The 19,787-nt window shown below is 37.3% G+C and overlaps 1 protein-coding gene across 3 annotated transcripts in view; it reads right to left on the reverse strand.

Annotated features, from left to right (window-relative positions):
- Positions 1-19,787, reverse strand: part of MED13L (mediator complex subunit 13L) — a 280,163-nt gene that overhangs the window by 198,620 nt on the left and 61,756 nt on the right. The gene's annotated exons all lie outside the window — the stretch shown is intronic.

Below are 19,787 nucleotides of genomic sequence, written 5' to 3' on the forward strand. Positions count from 1 at the left end.
CCAGATATCCTGTAGTGTGAAGTTAAGTGGGCCTTAGGAAGCATCACTACAAACAAAGCTAGTGGAGGTGATGGAATTCCAGTTGAGCTATTTCAAATCCTAAAAGATGGTGCTGTGAAAGTGCTGCACTCAATATGGCAACAAAGTTGGAAAACTCAGCAGTGGCCACAGGACTGGAAAAGGTCCGTTTTCATTCCAATCCCAAAGAAAGGCAATGCCAAAGAATGTTCAAACCACCGCACAATTGCACTCATCTCACATACGGGGTCGTACAGAGTCGGACACGACTGAAGCGACTTAGCAGCAGCAGCAATGCACGAAATTCTCCAAGCCAGGCTTCAACAATACGTGAACCATGAACTTCAAGATGTTCAAGCTGGATTTAGAAGACAGAGGAACTAGAAATAAAATTGCCAACATCATTGAAAGAGCAGGAGAGTTCCAGAAAAACATCTATTTCTGCTTTCTTGACTACGCCAAAGCCTTTGACTGTGTGGATCACGATAACCTGTGGAAAATTCTTCAAGAGATGGGAATACCAAACCACCTTATCTGCCTCCTGAGAAATCTGTATGCGGGTCAAGAAGCAACAGTTAGAACTGGACGTGGAATGACAGACTGGTTCCAAATTGGGAAAGGAGTACGTCGAGGCTGTATATTGTCACCCTGCTTATTTAACTTGTATACAGAGTGCATCATGTGAAATACTGGGCTGGATGAAGCACAAACTGCAATCAAGATTGCTGGGAGAAATATCAATAACCTCAGATATACAGATGCTGCTGCTGCTGCTGTTGCTAAGTCGCTTCAGTTGTGTCCAACTCTGTGCAACCCCATAGATGGCAGCCCACTAGGCTCCTCTGTCCCTGGGATTCTCCAGGCAAGAATACTGGAGTGGGTCGCCATTTCCTTCTCCAATGCATGAAAGTGAAAAGTGAAAAGTGAAGTCACTCAGTCGTGCCTGACTCTTAGCGACCCCATGAACTGCAGCCTAACAGGCTCCTCTGTCCATGGGATTTTCCAGGCAAGAGTACTGGAGTGGGTTGCCATTGCCTTCTCCAAGATATACAGATGACACCACCCTAATGGCAAAAAGTGAAGAACTAAAGAGCCTCTAGATGAAAGTGAAAGAGGAGAGTGAAAAAGTTGCCTTAAAGCTCAGCATTCAGAAAACTAAGATCATGGCATCTGGCCCCATCACTTCATGGCAAACAGATGGGGAAACGATGGAAACAGTGACAGACTTTATTTTCTTGGGCTCCAAAATCACTGCAGATGGTGACTGCAGCCATGAAATTAAAAGACACTTGCTTCTCAGAAGAAAAGCTATGACCAACCTAGTCAGCATATTAAACTTTGCCAACAAAGGTCTGTCTAGTTAAGGCTATGGTTTTTCCAGTAGTCATGTATGGATGTAAGAAAGCTGAGTGCCTTTGAACTGTGGTGTTGGAGAAGACTCTTGGGACTCTCTTGGACTGCAAGAGATCCAACCAGTCAATCCTTAAAGGAAATGACTGGAAGGACTGATGCTGAAGCTCCAATACTTTGGCCACCTGATGCGAAGAACTGGCTCACTGGGATGCTGGGAAAGATTGAAGGCAGGAGGAGAAGGGGATGACAGAGAATGAGATGGCTGGATGGCATCACTGACTCGATGCACATGAGTTTGAGTAAACTCCATGAGCTGGTGATGGACAGGGAAGCCTGGCGTGATGCAGTCAATAGGGCTGCAGGGAGTCGGACCCAACTGAGAAATTGAACTGAACTGAGTACCTTATGATAATCAACAGGATAGCTGATCTTGACATCTAACAACATTCAGGGTCTAAAGTTCTAAAGCATACCAAGCAAGCCTCTTGGTAATCTGGTCCCATCCCATCTTTTTGATCTATTTCCTATTATTTCTGGCCCAGATACTTATTACAAAAATACCAAATTTTGTGGCCACATGTTTTTCTTTCTCTATGCCTTTATTCATTGTATTCTCTTCCCCTGAAATAAATAAATTCTCTTCATTTCAGCATCACATCCCTCTTTCAGCACTTCCTCCTCCACAAAACATTCCCACTTCTCGCAAGCAGCAATAATCTCTTTTGAATTACCATAGCCATAATTATTTCCTAAGCATCATTTTTCATATACCATTATACTTAATATGTTTCTCTCCCCTACTTGACAGACTGTCCTGTGACCAAATCACACCTGCTGAATAAAAACCATCAGTGTGCCATAGATCACAAAGCCAGAAGAGATCTGGTATCAGGTGAACAGAAAAAAACAAAGTCTTCCCACTCACCTGTATTTTAATTCCTGTTTAGCAGCTTTATTGCTTAGCAAATTGTTTTCTGAGGAAAAATTTATATGGGTCCAATAAGTTAAAAGTTAGATTATCTCACTTGGTTGTCAAAGAAATCCTAAATTAGTTATGTGAAACTAACCCATTATACAGCTGAGGAAATGAAAGCCTGTGATTAAGTAACCCATTTCAAGGTCATTACAGCAAGGAGCTGGAAAAGCTGGTACTACAGTCCAAGCTTTGTGATACTTGGTTTACTGCTTTGTTCACGACACTACCCCCGCTCTGGATAATCACAGCAAAGCTAAAATACAGAACTTAGCATAGAGGCAGACGAACTAAAGAGCCACTTTTATAGTCTTGTCTAGCTCTAAGAGTCCACATCCAAGGTATCTATGATAGATTTGGCTCCTGCTGTTATGTGTTTCCCAAATCCACACTTTGCCATTCAAAAGTCTACTACTACTACTACTACTAAGTCGCTTCAGTCGTGTTCGACTCTGTGCGACCCCATGGACTGCAGCCTACCAGGCTTCTCCGTCCATGGGATTCTCCAGGCAACAACACTGGAGTGGGTTGCCATTTCCTTCTCCAATGCATGAAAGTGTCTAACCCTAACTAATCTGGCCCATGTTTTCTACCGCTCTCCCAAACAAACTTTCAGCTCCCCACAGCTGCTTACTGCTACGCCACATAGAGCACATGCAAATACTCACTGCTTTGTGCTCAGGCCGCTATCACATTCCTATGTACACTTGTGCTAATCTTTTGTGTTCTCCAGGCAAACTGCCCTAATGACTCCAGCTCACAGATTTTAGCCTATTACTTATGAGATCACATTACACGTTTTATTATAAGTGCTCTCAGTTCTCTACAGAAGTCAGTATAAAGTGGTTAAAACCAAAGACCCAGAGCCAGATGCCCTCCTCTTCCACTTAAGTGTCTTCTGGGAGTTCTTAACATCTCTATGCCTCAGTTTCCCCATGTATAAACAGGAAATCTTAGTATAGTCTCTACCACACAGTAATGATATGATAAAATGAGTTAATACAAAAAAAAAGTGCTTTGAATAACACCCAACATGGAGATAATGCTTCAAAGTTAGTAGCTATATTGCCATTTCTTCAAGTACCACAGTTAGTTTTATCTCCTCAGAACTATTTAACTATTCCACAATGCTAGACACATATTGTTTCATTTGTAAGTTATATTTTAATAACATGCTTTTAAGTCTTTCCCCAAAAAAATCAATTTATGTTTTCTGAGATATCTTTCATAAGGCAAACCAGTACATGTGAAAAACTTATTTTTATAATATAGAAAATATAACTATGGTAATCATAGGGGATTAATAGAGGTAAATATCCACTCCATTAAATCTGGAACTCTGTACTGATTCAACAGTTCCATTCATTTAATCAAACACCATGCAAACTATTAAGAGTTCCTTCTGACTTTAACAGCTAATTTCTGAGAGAAAAAGCAAGTGCCTGCTAAAAGATCTTAATAATCCACAGGGCCTGGAGAGTACTGCCTTTTTTTCTTTTTCTTTTTAAAGTTAAAAAAGGCTTTTCCTCTCAACAGAAATCAATGAAAAGCCTCTTGAACACAGCAAGACGATAAGGTTGATTTTAGCTACAATGTAAGTCACTACAGAATTTCAGAGCGCCAATAATGGTGTCACTTTTCTCATTCACTGGACTTATTCCTATTTTTTCAGTACTACAATAGTCTGTGCAACGTTATGAACTCCTCACCAGTGTTACATTTCACATAACATAATTAACAAATTATATATTAAAAAAAAAAAAATCACTGTCCTGTCACAGCTGCTATTATTAGTCCTGAAAGGAAATTCTAAACATGAAGGGAAAAAAACTGTATTATGACCAATGAGGCCAATTTTACATCTCTAAAACCATATATTTTGAGTAGTTTGAGGATAGCTAAGTATTCATGTTTTTTAAAAAGTAAAGAGGGGGAAAAATCTGTGCCCATATTATTCAAGGATCCTCAATTTTAAACAACCATAAAAAAGATGAAAATAGCTGTTGAAACAGATGATTTGAATTTAAATTTTACATAGCCAGCAAGTGATACAGATGCCAAGCAGCTAAGTAAAACAGGAAATAAGTCCCTATCGAGTGAAAGGGGAAACCATTCACTTATATTCATTTTTAATTAAGCATTTCACTTTGAGATAACTGTATATTCACATGCAGTTATAATAATAATAATAAAAAATACCAAAGATCTCATGTACCATTTATCCAGGGTCCCCAATGCTAAGCACTCACAAAACTATTACATAATATCACAATTAAGACACTGACACTGACACATCAAGAGAGAGAACATTTCCACCACCACAGGATCCCTCATGCTCCCACTTTTATAGCCACACTAGCTTTAGCCCTCTCCCACCCTGACCTAAACTCCTGGCAAACACTTATCTGTTCTCTACATCTACAACTAAGTCAAGAATGCTAGATAAATGGAATCAGACAGTATGTATTAACTTTCAGGGTTTGCTTTTTCACTCAGCGTAATTTTCTGGAGATTCATCCAGGTGGCTGTAGCAACAGTTTACTCCTTTCGATTGAACTGTAGTATTCCATTGCGGAACGGCTATATCACAGTTTGACCTTTTTTCCACATATTGAGGGATATCTGAGTTGTTTCCAATTTGGAACTTTTTATGAATAAAGCAGCTATTTGCTTATAGCTATACATGTAAAAACCTGTTTTTATGTGAACAGACATTTTCATATATCGGGGATAAATGCCCAAGAGTACAGTCCCTGAGTTGTACAGTACCTGTACATTTAGTTTAAGAAACCATCCTGACAGGATTAGAAAGGTGACCCACTCAGGAACTCTCTACACAGTGGTGCAGAAGAGCAGTCAGTGCTGTGCTGGCATTAATCCCAGGAACCACGAGCAGCAGTGGGGCACCACCAATCTAATACGAGCACAGGTGCTTCGTGACAAATGTTACTAGAATGTTCAACTGCATAATGTTCTAGCACTGTATTCTGAAAGACATTAATTTATTAAATAAACTGTATATATTAAAAAAAAAAAAAAAGGTAACCATCCAGCTATTTTCTATAGTGGCTTTGTGTACTATTTCAAAATCCCACCAGAAACATGTAAGTAATCGTTTCTTCACATCCTCCCCAGCATTTGATGTTGTCACTATTTTTCACTTTAGCCACTACGGTAGGTATGTAAGTAATGACTGATCATAATTTTAATCTGGATTTCCTTAATGGTTAATGATGCTGAAAAGCTTGTAATACGCCTTGTATATTTGTCTCAACAAGTCTTTTGGCCATTTTCTTCTATATTAACTATTTGGTTTTTTACAACTGAGCTTTGAGAAATCTGTACATATTTTAGACTAGGTCTTTGTCGAATATAGGGTTTGCTAAGACTTTTCTCACATTTCAGCTTTTCATCCTCTCAAAGGGGTTTTCTGCAAAGCATAAGTTTTTAAAATAAATAATCAATTTGTTAATTTTTCCTTTTATAAACTGTGCTTTTGCTATTGGCTCTAAAAACTCCTAGATCATAGAAATTTTCATACTCATTGTTTTTTCTAAACGTTCTATAGTTTTACATTCAATGCCTGTGGTTCATGGAGTCTTTTTTTTTTTTGGTATAAGGTATGAGACTTGGGTCAAGGTAATTTTTTTGGTTGTTTTTGGATGTTTAATTACTTCACTACCAATGGTTGAAAAGGTGTATGAATTTTCAGCATATGAGACCTATACACTTTTTGTTAAGATTTTGGGGGCAATTATAAATGGTACTGGATTTTCAGTTTTGTTTTATTCACAGGTTCATTGCTAATATATAGAAATAAAAATGATTTCTATGTTTACCTTGTATCCTGTGATCTTGAACTCACTTTTTCTAGACTTACTGGTCTTTTTTCTTTTTTTGGTAGATTCCTTGGAATTTTCTACAAAAACCATTTTATCCACGAACAGGGACAGTTTTATTTCTTTCTGATCTGCCTCTTCTTTCTTTTTCTTGCCTTACTGTACTGGCTAGAACATCAACGTTAAAGTGAGTAAGAATGGTTAAAGCAGACAACCTGGCCTTGTTCCTGATCTTGGGGGAGGGGCAGAAGTATTCAGTCTTTCATTATTAAATATAATGTGAGCTGTTCATTTATGTAGATGCTCTTTACAAAGATGAGGAAATTCCCCCATTGCTATTTTTCTAAGAGTTTTTATCATAAATGAATATTAATTTCTAGACTTGAGTTTGTCACAATTTTCAAAGGGAAATGATGAAGAAGTTGCTCTGAATTAATCAACTGTTTGCTCTTTAAGTATGAAGTTTGTGAACAGAGAAAATTGCTCACTACATCAAGTCTGAATTAAACTGCATTTCTTTTTACTATATAAACGTATACCTTACATCAACAGCTTCAAGTCCTTCCCCCCAACCCTAGGAAGCAATCCAAAAACATGATCATTTGGGCAACATGCAACAATCTAATACTTTTTGTTGAAATAATTAATCAAAACTAAGTACTGCTTTGCTTTCCATGTTCTTAAAAGTCCACTTTTTTTCCAGCATAAAAAGTGATGTACTATTTTAAACATATAAAAACAACACAATTTGACCTTGTCAATGGAAATATGAGTGGTTTTCTTATCCTGGGATGTTTCTGCTGCTACCTTGAAAATCACAGCTTAGCTCAGTCAAGTAACAGTCATTCCCTGTCAAATACCTAAAACAAAACTCTATCCTCTAATCACTATTTATCTAGTGTTAAACAGCAATGGTACTCTCAAGGAGTACCACTCAAGGATCAGTGGTGAAACACTAATCAAACTCTGAATTTAAACATCCATTTGCTTTTAACTCAATTTTAAAACTGAGAATTTTAAGAGCATAGAAATCTACGTTTAATTTAAACTATAGCATCAGAATTTAAAAGCCCAATTATTTCAAATCACCAATGGACTATCAAAGGGAAGACAAAGGAGAAGCAAACACACCCAAAGTATTAATAATCTGCACCTACCTAAAACTGTTCTCATTTCCTTAGTCTTAATAATGGCAATAAATATAAAAAAGTAGTTAAAACAACTATGATAAAATAGTTTACATTCAAATGCTAGAAAAGCAAATACAATTATTAAGTTAAGGTTTCTTAAAAGTTTTACATCCAAAGCCAAAAAGAATACTAAGCTTACAGGGCTATGGAAGCATTGTGGCTAGTGCCTCTGTAGAACCAGCCCCCTCCACATACTCCTCTCAGTGAAGACACCCCACTCATAATCTACCATAGCCAGGCACTTCTGCACTCCAAATGACAGAGCATAACAAAACACCTTTTAAACCAAGTATACCAAAATTTCAAAACTGCTAGTATAGTTGGAGAAAATTTAACTCTCTAATTATCTATGCTACTTATGTTTGCTTTAAATATAAATGAAGTAAACAGGATTTCTACCCGCATAATTTAAAAGAGTGAAAAAAGGAAGCAGAAGAAAACAGAAATACAAATGCAAAAACAAAACTGAGAAAAACAGACATGAAAATTAATAGAATATACCACTAGTAAAAGGTTTTACTGTGTATGATTTCATAGGACTTATTCTGAAAATGCAGAACTGTTCTTAAGTCACATAAGATATCTTAAGTTACATAATATATATTGGGGACCCAAATACACCAGTGTTAAATTTGTATTACAAACCTACTCAGGAAGTGAGTGGATAGTTCAATATTCTTCAATTTCCAGGACAGTGTGACAAGAACAAGTAAAGCAAACAAGAAAAACTAGTCTCTTTCTTTATACTTCACCACTAAATTAAACAAACCATGTAAAAACTAATTTCTTTTTAAAACAACCAGAAGTATTTTTCGATGTAAATATTAAAGTATGATATTGCCGGTATTTTCTCTTAGAACCTAAATTCCTAAACCTAAAATTTAAATAAGGATAAATATCAACTGGAAATGTCTATATATTAATTTATCATTTTAAGAATAACTTGAAATGTGAGCCATCTCTCTCTTAAAAAAAAAAAACTCAAGTAGTATATAATTAAATACATTATGAAATCTAGTCAAGATGAAGACTTAGCATTAAATAGAAATTTCAGGAAAATCCAGCCCCTCCCAATCACCAATATACCCCCAAAAGACAGGCAAAAATTCCTAATTCCTCATAATCAGAGTCCCCAAATTAAAGGAAAAGGCACAAAGAAATGAAAATCACATGTATGCCTCAGAAGGAAAGCACCATAGTGCTGCTGCTGCTAAGTCGCTTCAGTCGTGTCCGACTCTGTGCGACCCCAGAGACGACAGCCCACCAGGCTCCCCCGTCCCTGGGATTCTCCAGGCAAGAACACTGGAGTGGGTTGCCATTTCCTTCTCCAACCATGGTACTAGCCAGTGACAATTAGAAACTGCCTCTAGTCCAAAGGAGAAATACAATCCAGGGAACTGATTACTTGACAGATGTATCAAAAATCAGAATATTAAAGGAGAGTTTGTTCTGTATTCCACTTTTTAACAGAGAGAGACATAAATGACAAGGTAGAGAGAAGGAAAAAGGAAGGGAAAGAGAAGGAAGAAAATCCTGTCTGTAGCCACACCTCTATTTTTTTACAGTACAGGATGATTTCTAATCATTAGAGGGATAATAAAAATCACACATTTTAAGACTACTTCATCTACAAATTTTTAACCCATCTGATCAAATTCACTTTCACCACATTGATAAGTACTTCAAAAATATAAAGCCCACAAAGTAAAATAAATTTTGGCTGAACTACAGAAGGACAAAAATTTGTACCTTACAGAATACAAAAAGATTCAGAAGATTGTTTAAAAAAAAAAAAATTAAAGGAGTATTAAATATAAAGTATGACTGGGAATGTAATAAACTAGAATCCATTCTAATTTTTCAATTAATTTAGTTATTCTTAAAGTAATAAATCTCAGGACTTTCAGTCAAGCAGACATCATAAATAACTCTGAAAACCCATTCTGCTCCAAATATATAGCAATGATAAGATAAAATAGACAAATTTAAAAGGCATGAATACACTTAAAAAAAAAAAAAAAAAGACAAACACCATGACAAAGAAACACATAAGAGTAAGAGGGATTTAAGCTGTGAGCCTCCTGGGCTCTTGTTTTAGAAGGTAACAACAGAGGCCCAGATTTCAGATTCTGTGAGCAAAGAAATAAAAATGGCCCACTCAAGACTAGAGCCTAGAGCTGAAATTGGGCTGAAAAAAAACTGCTGGTAATAGCTGCCCCGGGATAAGTAAGTTGTGGGCATGTAAGTGTGGCTTCTAAACTGAGTGCCTAGGAAAGTGAGACTATCCAACTTGACACATAGGACCTAAGCCACACCATCTAGTTGACCGACCGGCTAATGGAACAAAGATATACAGAGCCTCAGGGGTGGGCAGTCATCTGGTTTTGGATTGGGGGATGGGGGAAGGGACAGTAGGAAGAACCAGTTAAGAACACCTGCAAAACCACTAGATAAGAAGAGTAAGAAAAGACAGGGGGCTGGGGGCGGGTAATGACTTCTTGACAGTCAAGTTGTACCATGACATATGAAGAAAACTAGTAAAAAAGACAGTCCACAAATACAGCAACTGAAGTACTTAATTCCTCCAAACAAAACAAAATCAGGAAATACACCTGAAAAATAGATGTTTGATAGTTCCTAAAAGATAAATATTAGAAAACATAAAATTTCTTTTATAAAAGGAAAAAAGTCAAAGACAAGCAAAACCTAAACAAGAATAGGTGGAAATGAGATAATCAGGTAAAAAATTAAGTTTATAAGTTTTAAATAAGTAATGAAATTAAAAATTCAACAGACAAGAGAAAGTTTAAACTGGGAAAGCTGAAAAGGAATTCATGAACTAGACGATAATAATGAGGGATGTAACAGAGAGTTTTAAAAAATATATACTATGAAGTATAGATACATAGGTTTCAAAATGTATTTAATAGCAGTTTCAGAACAAGCAACAGTAAGATATTAACCTTCTATTAGTAGAAAAAAGAAAAATCACAATGAATCATACAGTATTCCAGACAGATGAATAGTTTTCATATAAAAAATATTCACAAAGGGTACATTTTAAACTAAAGTACAGTCTTTCAAACAGCAGGGGAAAAAATACTAACAATTCATCTGCTGCTGCTGCTAAGTCACTCCAGTCGTGTCCAACTCTGTGCGACCCCATAGACGGCAGCCCACCAGGCTCCCCAGTCCCTGGGATTCTCCAGGCAAGAACACTGGAGTGGGTTGCCATTTCCTTCTCCAATGCATGAAAGTGAAAAGTGAAAGTGAAGTCGCTCAGTCGTGTTCGACTCTTCGCGACCCCATGGACTGCAGCCTCCCAGGCTCCTCCAACTCATCTAACCTAATTTTAAAACTATATTTTGAAAGTTGACAAGATGTAATAAACAAAAAAGTTCCACTCACCCAGTCTTCATTTGCAACCCAATAGTCCTCCAAGTTCAGTTTCTACACTCAGAGAAATGAGGCACCATATGAGAGTGCTTTGCTTGTCAAAGTGTAGTAATAAAAATTGTGATTGGGATAGAAGAGTAATAGAATAGTAGATTATACAACTGAATAATAACTGATTTCTGAAAATTTCTCATTTACTCAAATCACATATATCAACAAAAAGCAAAAACTAGTGCTATCAACAATAAATTATTCAAGCAAAAGTATCTATTAAATTTCCCCTCTAAGTTTAAAACAAGTTGTCATAAAACCTCTAATGCTGACAATGGGGCCTGCATTTACACTAAAGTTTTTGGTAGTTCAGCTATCTACAAGGCTGAAGAATTTGACAGTTTTACCTGAAAAGGTTAAGATACACAATGGTTAAAGCTAAGATACACAACTGGTTAAAGCTCTGTGTGTTTTAGCAGGATGACTAGATTAATAAAAAGTGAATTAATTTTATCATTATACAAACATGGATTCAATCATCTACACTAATCACTTATTTTGATGGAAATATGTATTTAGGAATCATTCAGAGATAAACAGAGTAGTTGAAGACTACACAAGAAAGAAACACAAACTATAGATAGAACATCAGTGTCTTCATCAAGACAAAGCATATTCTTTGCTGGTGATAAACAGTTTATTCACTTCACTTTAGTCTAAAACTCCACCCAGGTGATGCATAAAACTACTCCAGCGGATAAAAATACAGCAGCAGACATGCAGCCTGACTGCAAACACGGAACTGTGTACGCAGCAGAGTGCCTGGCCTTGCTAACGAGAAAAGTTCAGGCATTTCTATGGTCTGACAGTAGAGAAACACTCCATGCGCTTTCTCAGTTATCTATAAATGTCAGTAGCCCTCTGGCTCACTGCCATAAGGAGCTCTTATCTCTGTTCTCTGTTTTATCTCTTTGTCCATTCTTCAGTCATTTAGCACAACCACTACTCTATTTTCATCAGTAAGATGTTCTTCTGCAACAAAAATGGAAGCTCCAACTGCTTCAAAAGCAGTTACTCACCAGCTGCTAGCTAAAATCATGAAAATTAGAAAGCAACACTTTGTGGCTTTTTTAATCAAAGGAGCATAACATTTCAAATTGACATTTACCACCCAGCAATCCACCCTCTTTTATAGTAAGCCAAATACATATACACACACATATATGTATTAAAACGTTCACATAAAAGCAATCGCTCGGATAAAAATTTTATAGACTTAACACTTACTTAGAAAATGTCTATGAAATCACAAACTCATTAACAGTAAGAAATAACATCAACAGTGTTTATTTAAGTATGACAGATAACCAAAATACGAGCTGTTATTTATTACTTTCCTTCCACACACCAAAAACCCAATAATTTTTTACTGAATGTAAAAAAGAAAAAAAAAGAAAGTATCTCAACCTTTCTTCTGCTTAGGTCTGAACTGTATAATCAATCTAACATTACATCCTGGCTTCATTCTGCCCTTTCCTCCCCGCTGACATAAAATTCTCTGTCGAGTGACCTAAGAGTATTCAATGTATCCTGTGTGTGTCCATTTACTAAAAAAAAAGAAAATAGAAAAGATAAAAACATGCCTTTCTTATATTGTACAGTCTGCTTGAGTAGCTTTTCCTTCCTCTTCTAAAGGATACTATTCTTTTTTTAAAGGCAGTAGCTCCATCCAGTTTTGCTAAGTTTTCATCAATAGGCAAACAGAATAAACTGCTTTCTTCCTGTGATCCCATACAGAATTTTAGGCCTGCCTCTTTACATTGAGACTTGTCTGACAACTCTGCTCTCCAGGTTGAGGGCAAGCAGAGTTTTGCAACTGGAAAAGACCCTGAGCAGCAGTTCCTGTTGTCATAAATTAGAGCATGATAGCTACCTCTTTTTCAGCGGCAATCATTCTGCCTAACACCTCCTCTAGCTAAAAGTTTCTTCAAGGCAGGGCCTCAAGAAACGTCTCTTACCACATAGAGACTGTAGCTCTCCACATAACAACCATGCAAAAACTGCTTGGTGAATAATGAAAATTGAATCTATAAACACACTTTGAGAAAACTAGTACAATGAGTTACAGTTATTGTGTTAGATAAAGACACAGACGCCAAGCAATGTAAGATCTTACAAATACAATTACACAAAGTCACTGTCTCTACTACGTCTCTCTAAGCCTTATTACCCACCCTCTCTATCCCTAGGAACCATTAAAATGTAGATATTTACAGCCCGACACACGGATTCAGGACTGTAAGGTATGTACAGGTTGGTGTCTGATCCACTCAGAGAACTTATGATCTTCTTCTCTGATGTTCCTTCTGTTTGCTCTAAGCATCTGATATCAGCCTCCTCCAGAATTCCCTTCCTTCTCCAGTCCCATATGTCTCTCCATCTCTTCTACCTTCTCTTACAGATCAACTTGTACATCAGAGGACTGACCCATTTTACACAATGCTAGTCGGCCAGGGAAACACATTTTATTCCATGCAGTAAAGCAAGCTTTGATCTTTAAATAGACTTTATATACATAATCTCAGGCATTTCTGCCTAAGAAATTGGAGAAGAGAGTTCGCACAAAAGTGGTACAGGCTTCATGCACACTTTATTTTATGTCAAGTAGCTTCCTACAGCAATATCCTCATCTGCAGTAAACACTAAGGTCTTATTTAGGAGCGCTAAATTGTGTCACCCTTGAGGCTTACAGAAGCTCATCTGACTTTTAAACATTGTCTATTATAAAAAAGTTTCATCCAACGCCTAAATTTCTACTTTCACTAAGTGTAAAAACAATAGCACTAAAGCACTTTCAGGAAAACAGTTCCCATTTTGCTAAACAATCATCAAACTTTAAGACTGAGACTAAATCGGTTCAGTTCAGTCCATTCACTCAGTCATGTCCGACTCTTTGCAACCCCATGGACTGCAGCACAGGCCTCCCTGTCCATCACCAACTTCTGGAGTTTACTCAAACTCATGTGCACTGAGTCGGTGATGCCATCCAACCATCTCATCCTGCCGTCCCCTTCTCCTTCTGCCTTCAATCTTTCCCAGCATCAGGGTCTTTTCCAACGAGTCAGCTTTTCGCATCAGGTGGCCAAAGTATTGAAGTTTCAGTTTCAGAATCAGTCCTTCCAATGAAAATTCAGGACTGATTTCCTTTAGGATGGACTGGTTGCCTCTCCTTGCAGTCTAAGGGACTCTTTAAGAGTCCTCTCTAACACCACAGTTCAAAAGCATCAATTCTTCGGTGATCACCTTTCTTTATAATCCAACTCTCACATCCATACATGATTAATGGAAAAACCACAACCTTGACTAGACGGACCTTTGTTTGGCCCTTTGTTGGCAAAGTAATGTCTCTGCTTTTTAATAAGCTGTCTAGGTTGGTCATAGTTTTCCTTCCAAGGAATAAGCATCTTTTAATTGCATGGCTGAAGTCACCATCTGCAGTGATTTTGGAGCCCAGAAAAATAAAGTCTGCCACTGTTTCCACATCTATGTGCCATGAAGTGATGGGACCAGATGCCATGATCTTTGCTTTCTGAATGTTGAGCTTTAAGCCAACTTTTTCACTCTCCTCTTTCACTTTCATCAAGAGGTTCTTTAAATCTTCTTCACTTTCTTCCATAAGGGTGGTGTCATCTGCATATCTGAGGTTATTGATACTTCTCCCGGCAATCTTGATTCCAACTTCTGCTTTATCCAGCCCAACGTTTCACATGATGTACTCTGCATACAAGTTAAATAAGCAGGGTGACAATATACAGCCTTGATGTACTCCTTTTCCTATTTGGAACCAGTCTGTCATTCCATGTCCAGTTCTAACTGTTGCTTCCTGATCTGTATACAGACTTCTCAAGAGGCAGGTCAGGTGGTCTGGTATTCCCATCTCTTGAAGAATTTTCCACAGTTTGTTGTGATCCACACAAAGGCTTTGGCATAATCAATAAAGCAGAAATAGATGTTTTTCTGGAACTCTCTTGCTTTTTCGATGATCCAGTGATGTTGGCAATTTGATCTCTGGTTCCTCTGCCTTTTCTAAAACCAGCTTGAACATCTGGTCACAGTTCACGTATTACTGAAGCCTGGCTTGGAGAATTTTGAGCATTAGTTTGCTAGCGTGTGAGATGAGTCCAATCGTGTGGTAGTTTGAACATTCTCTGGCATTGCCTTTCTTTGGAATTGGAATGAAAACTGACCTTTTCCAGTCCTGTGGCCACTGCTGAGTTTTCCAACTTTGCTGGCATATTGAGTGCAGCACTTTCACACACCATCTATTAGGATTTGAAAGAGCTCAACTGGAATTCCATCACCTCCACTAGCTTGTTCGTAGTGATGCCTCCTAAGGCCCACTTGACTTTGCATTCCAGGATGTCTGGCTCTAGGTGAGTGATCACACCATCGAGACTGCCTACTTACACACTTTGGGGGTGGGGAAGGTGGGGAAATGTCAAACCTGTACCAAGAGAAATAATATTTTGATCCAGTATCAAATTCTACTCTTCTCCACATTCCCACAAAGAAATGTATCTACCCTAACACCATACTTCTCACATTTAAGAAGCTAATCAACTAAAACTATTAACTTCATACAGTAATCAATAAAAAAGGCAAATTATCATCTCAAGAAAATAATTTCAAGTTCAAGCTTATAATATGAGCATTCTCTCGCCTTCTCTCTCTTTTTGGCCACACTGCACAGCTTGTGGGGTCTTAGCTCCCGAACCAGGGATTGAACCTGGGCCCCCAGCAATGAAAGCACTGAGTCCTAACCACTGGAGGGGCAGGGAATTCCCTACATGAGCATTTTCTATCCTAGACTGTGTCTTCTATGTAAAATAATTTAAATCCGCAAAGAGCCAGAATTCTTTGTTATGGTTGAAATAAAGGAGGAAAAACAAACATTTTAAGCAGCCTGTTAAAAAATTCATATATAATTAAAATCACTTACCAACATAAAAGTTTGTTTGATAAAATGACACCAATCCTCTGCCTTTTTAAACAGTCTTATTTCCTTCTTAGACCATGAAAAAAGGAATAATGGCCATGTAGTAGTCATTCAACATTTCCAAAGCACTTTTATACTTTCTACAATGTTAACAATTCAATATAATTTAGCCACCGTTCTTATCATAGGCTGCAAAAATGATGCTATTCCAAGACATCAATTATATTCACAATAAATTATCACATTTATTAGAACAACAGCATGTATAGTTCAAAATAATTTGAACCATCAAGAGAAACAAAGAAAATAATCTTTCCCACCAAATCTAAATTTTAAAACTCTTGGGAATTCATTCAACTAAAAACTGTTCAACTACTGCTGAAATACTTAGTCAATACTATGCGAACAGTGTTCATAATACATATGGAGACTGCCCTCAATGAGTCTACAGTCCGCTGGGAGGGAGCATGAAACACATGATAACACAATGATACATATGAAGCACGCTTCAAAGACAGTACCCTCACTGAACCTCACCTTCCTATTAATGAATTTTAATTGTCTTAATGAGTAAATGTTATTGATAAAATTAAAGAACATTAGTCAGCAAGTTGAAATTTTACAATAAAGGGCTGGAGGTAGATAACACCATAAAAGTTCCTGTCACACAGTAGATACGATGGCTATTGTTCCTGTAACTTAAAAACGGAGTGGGGAACACAAGTAGGCCCAGCCTCTGAGTTTAAAAGAAATCCAATTCAGAGAAAAGGTTACAAAAGAAGAGCAGTCATTCTCAAGATAAATTAATAAACATTCAAGCTAGCCTTGAAGCACTGGCAAAATTCTAAACTGTAAACGAAAACTACACAAAGGCTGCTGACTCCACCAAACACAACAGCACACATCCACTGGTTTGACGGACAGGCCCCTGTGGCTTGTCACATGAAGAGTATCTGACTCTACCTAAGTCTCAATTTTCTCTAAGGCATTCTATACCTACATTGAAAATATCATTTGGAAATATTACGCACAGAAAGTATCAAGGAAAGAACGTCACAAAATGAAATCAGATAAGCCCATTGTTAATACCATACAATCTATCATATGAACTTTCATGATCAAATGCATCCAAATAACGGCTGTAAAAACCAAGAAACCCTGAGATGGATAGCTTTCCTTCTCTGGAAAAAACTGGATGAACAAGGAAAAATAATAAAAACAGATAATAAGGCAGGGAAAGAAAAATAATACATGTGTAGATCAACATATTTTATTTAAAAGTGACTCAAATGTTCAATGAGTATAAAATCTGTATATAAAAAAGGTAACTTTGGTCCATAGTCAACAACATGATTAATGTACTTAATAACAGAGGTCAAACAAAGGACATCAACCAGGAAGCAATGTACTTCAGGGGATCTGCCCTAGGGAGCTCCACCTCCCTACAACTGTACAGTTTTAGAAGTATGTGCATAGGTGGTTTTCCTAGACCACCCAAAGCTTTCCGCAGATCTCAAATGCATAAATGACCTAAAAAAGCTAAGAGTTACTCATCTAAGACTGTAAGTTTCCAACATTCCCAATATTAATTTTCCTTCACAATGAACAACAATAAGAAAACAAGTTAAATGCTTAAGAATAAGGTTAAAACAAGCTATCATAAAACTCAGTGGAAATTTTTTTACAGCATAAGAGAAATACACTGTATTCTCTTTGTAAGTTGTAAATTTGGAAATTTAAAGTTTTATGACACTAAACTAGCTTCACAAAACAGATGTTGTTGCCTATGCCATTTAATCAATTCAAGTCACATTCCTAGAAGACAATATAGCCATCTGATGAGTTCAGCGTCAATGGAATGAGCCAAATCCACACAACAGCATTTTACAAAAATAATCAGTGGTTTAAAGCAGGGCATGTGCAAAATTCCTGAAATAACACATACATAATTCACTGCCAAACTGAGATCAATTCAAAATCTGCAGAGGCAAGAAGCATTATTACGGCTCTGAAACCCATATTCAGTAAGGCTGTGTTCAGAAAAGTTTCATTTCAATTTCAAGAAAGTAAATGACTAGAGAAGTTCAATAATGATTTTGGCAGATATCAGTAACCCTCGTTCAAAGCAGAAAAATTTTACACAGCTCAAGATTCTTTAAAAGATAAAGAAAAGCACCAATTTATAGAACCTGAGTCTGAATTTAGGGATGAAATGTCACCTACTTGAGAAATATAACACTGCATCCTCTCAAATATTACAGCCATCTAGACAACAGAAGCAAAAGAGCACAATGTTAAAGGAAGGAGAAAGCACAGCCTTATTAGAGGTCAGGCTGTCATTCTGGCTCTGCCACCAGCAAACTGTAAGGCAAGTTAACTTTACCCCTTTATGCCTTGGTTTACTCAACAAAGTATTACCAAACTGAATCCAATACCACATAAAAAAAAAGATCACACACGATCACGTGGCATTCATCCCAAGTTCACAAGGATGGTTCAACACATGCAAACCAATCAATGTGATATACCACATAAACAAAAGACAAAAACCACATGGTCATCTCAATAGGTGCAGGAAAAGCATGTGACAAAATTCAACATCCATTCATGATAAAAATTCTTGCCAAAGTGGGTATGGAGGAAATGTATCTCAAAACAATAGAAGTTATTTATGGCAAACCCACAGAGAATGCAATACCAGTGGTGAAAAGTGGAGAGTCTTCCTGCTAAAATCTGGAACAAAACAAGGATGCCCACTCTCATCACATCTCTTCAACATAGTATTGTAAATCCTAGCCACAGTAATCAGATAAGAAAAAGAACAAAAGGTATCCAGATTGAAAGGAAAGAGGTAAAACTGTCATTACATGCCAATGATACAATATGATATACAGAATACCCTAAGAACTCCGGGAGTTGGTGATGGACAGGGAGGCCTGGCATGCTGCAATTCATGGGGTCGCAGAGTCAGACACAACTGAGCAACTGAACTGAACTGAAAGACTCCATACAAAAACTACTAGAACTGATAAATGATGAATTCAACAGAGTGGCAGGACACAAGATTAATATACAGAAATTGGCTGCATTTCTTCACACAAGCAATGAAATATCAGAAAAGGAATGTTTAAAAAAAAAAAAGTAACTTTTAAAATAATAGCCTCCAAAATAAAATACTTAGGAATAAACCTCATCAAGGAGGTAGAAGACTCATACACTGAGAACTGTAAAACATTAATTAAGGAAACTGAGGGGGTGTGCTCACTCAGTTGTGTCCAACTCTTTGCAACCCTCTGGACTGTAGCCGGCCAGGCTCCTCTGTCCATGAGATTCTCCCAGCAAGAATACTGGGATGGGTGCCATTTCCTCCTCCAGGGGATCTTCCTGACCCAGGGGCTGAACCTGCATCTCTCACATATTCTGCACTGACAGGTAGATTCTTTACCATTAGTGCCACCTGGGAAGCCCAAGGAAACTGAAGTGATTCAAAGAAATGGAAAGATATCCCATGCTCTTGGACTGTAAGAATTAATACTGTCAAAGTGGCCATACCACCCAAAGCAGTCTACAGATTTACTGCAATCAATATCAAATTACCCATGACCTTTTACAAAGAACTAGAAGAAATAATCCTAAAATGCATATGGAACCATAAAAGACCCAGAATTGCCAAAGTAATCCTGAGAAAAAAAAAAAAAAAAAAGCAGGAGGTATAACCATCCCATGCTTCAGACAATACGATAAAGCTATGAGAATCAAAACAGCATGATATTTATACAAAAACAGACAAATGGATCAATGGGACAGAATAGAGCCCAGAAATAAACCCACACAGTCAATTAATCTTTAACAACAGGGGCAGGAATATATAACGGTAAAGAGTCTCTTCAGCAAATGGAGTTCTACACCCACATGTCAATCAATGAGGTGAGAACACACTCACCATACACAAACATAAACTCAAAATGGCTTAAAGACCTCAACCTAAGACCTGACACTATAAAACTCCTAGAACAGAGGCCAAACATTCT

Source organism: Bubalus bubalis, chromosome 17 (assembly GCF_019923935.1).
Source record: "Bubalus bubalis isolate 160015118507 breed Murrah chromosome 17, NDDB_SH_1, whole genome shotgun sequence".
Lineage (NCBI taxonomy): Eukaryota > Metazoa > Chordata > Mammalia > Artiodactyla > Bovidae > Bubalus > Bubalus bubalis.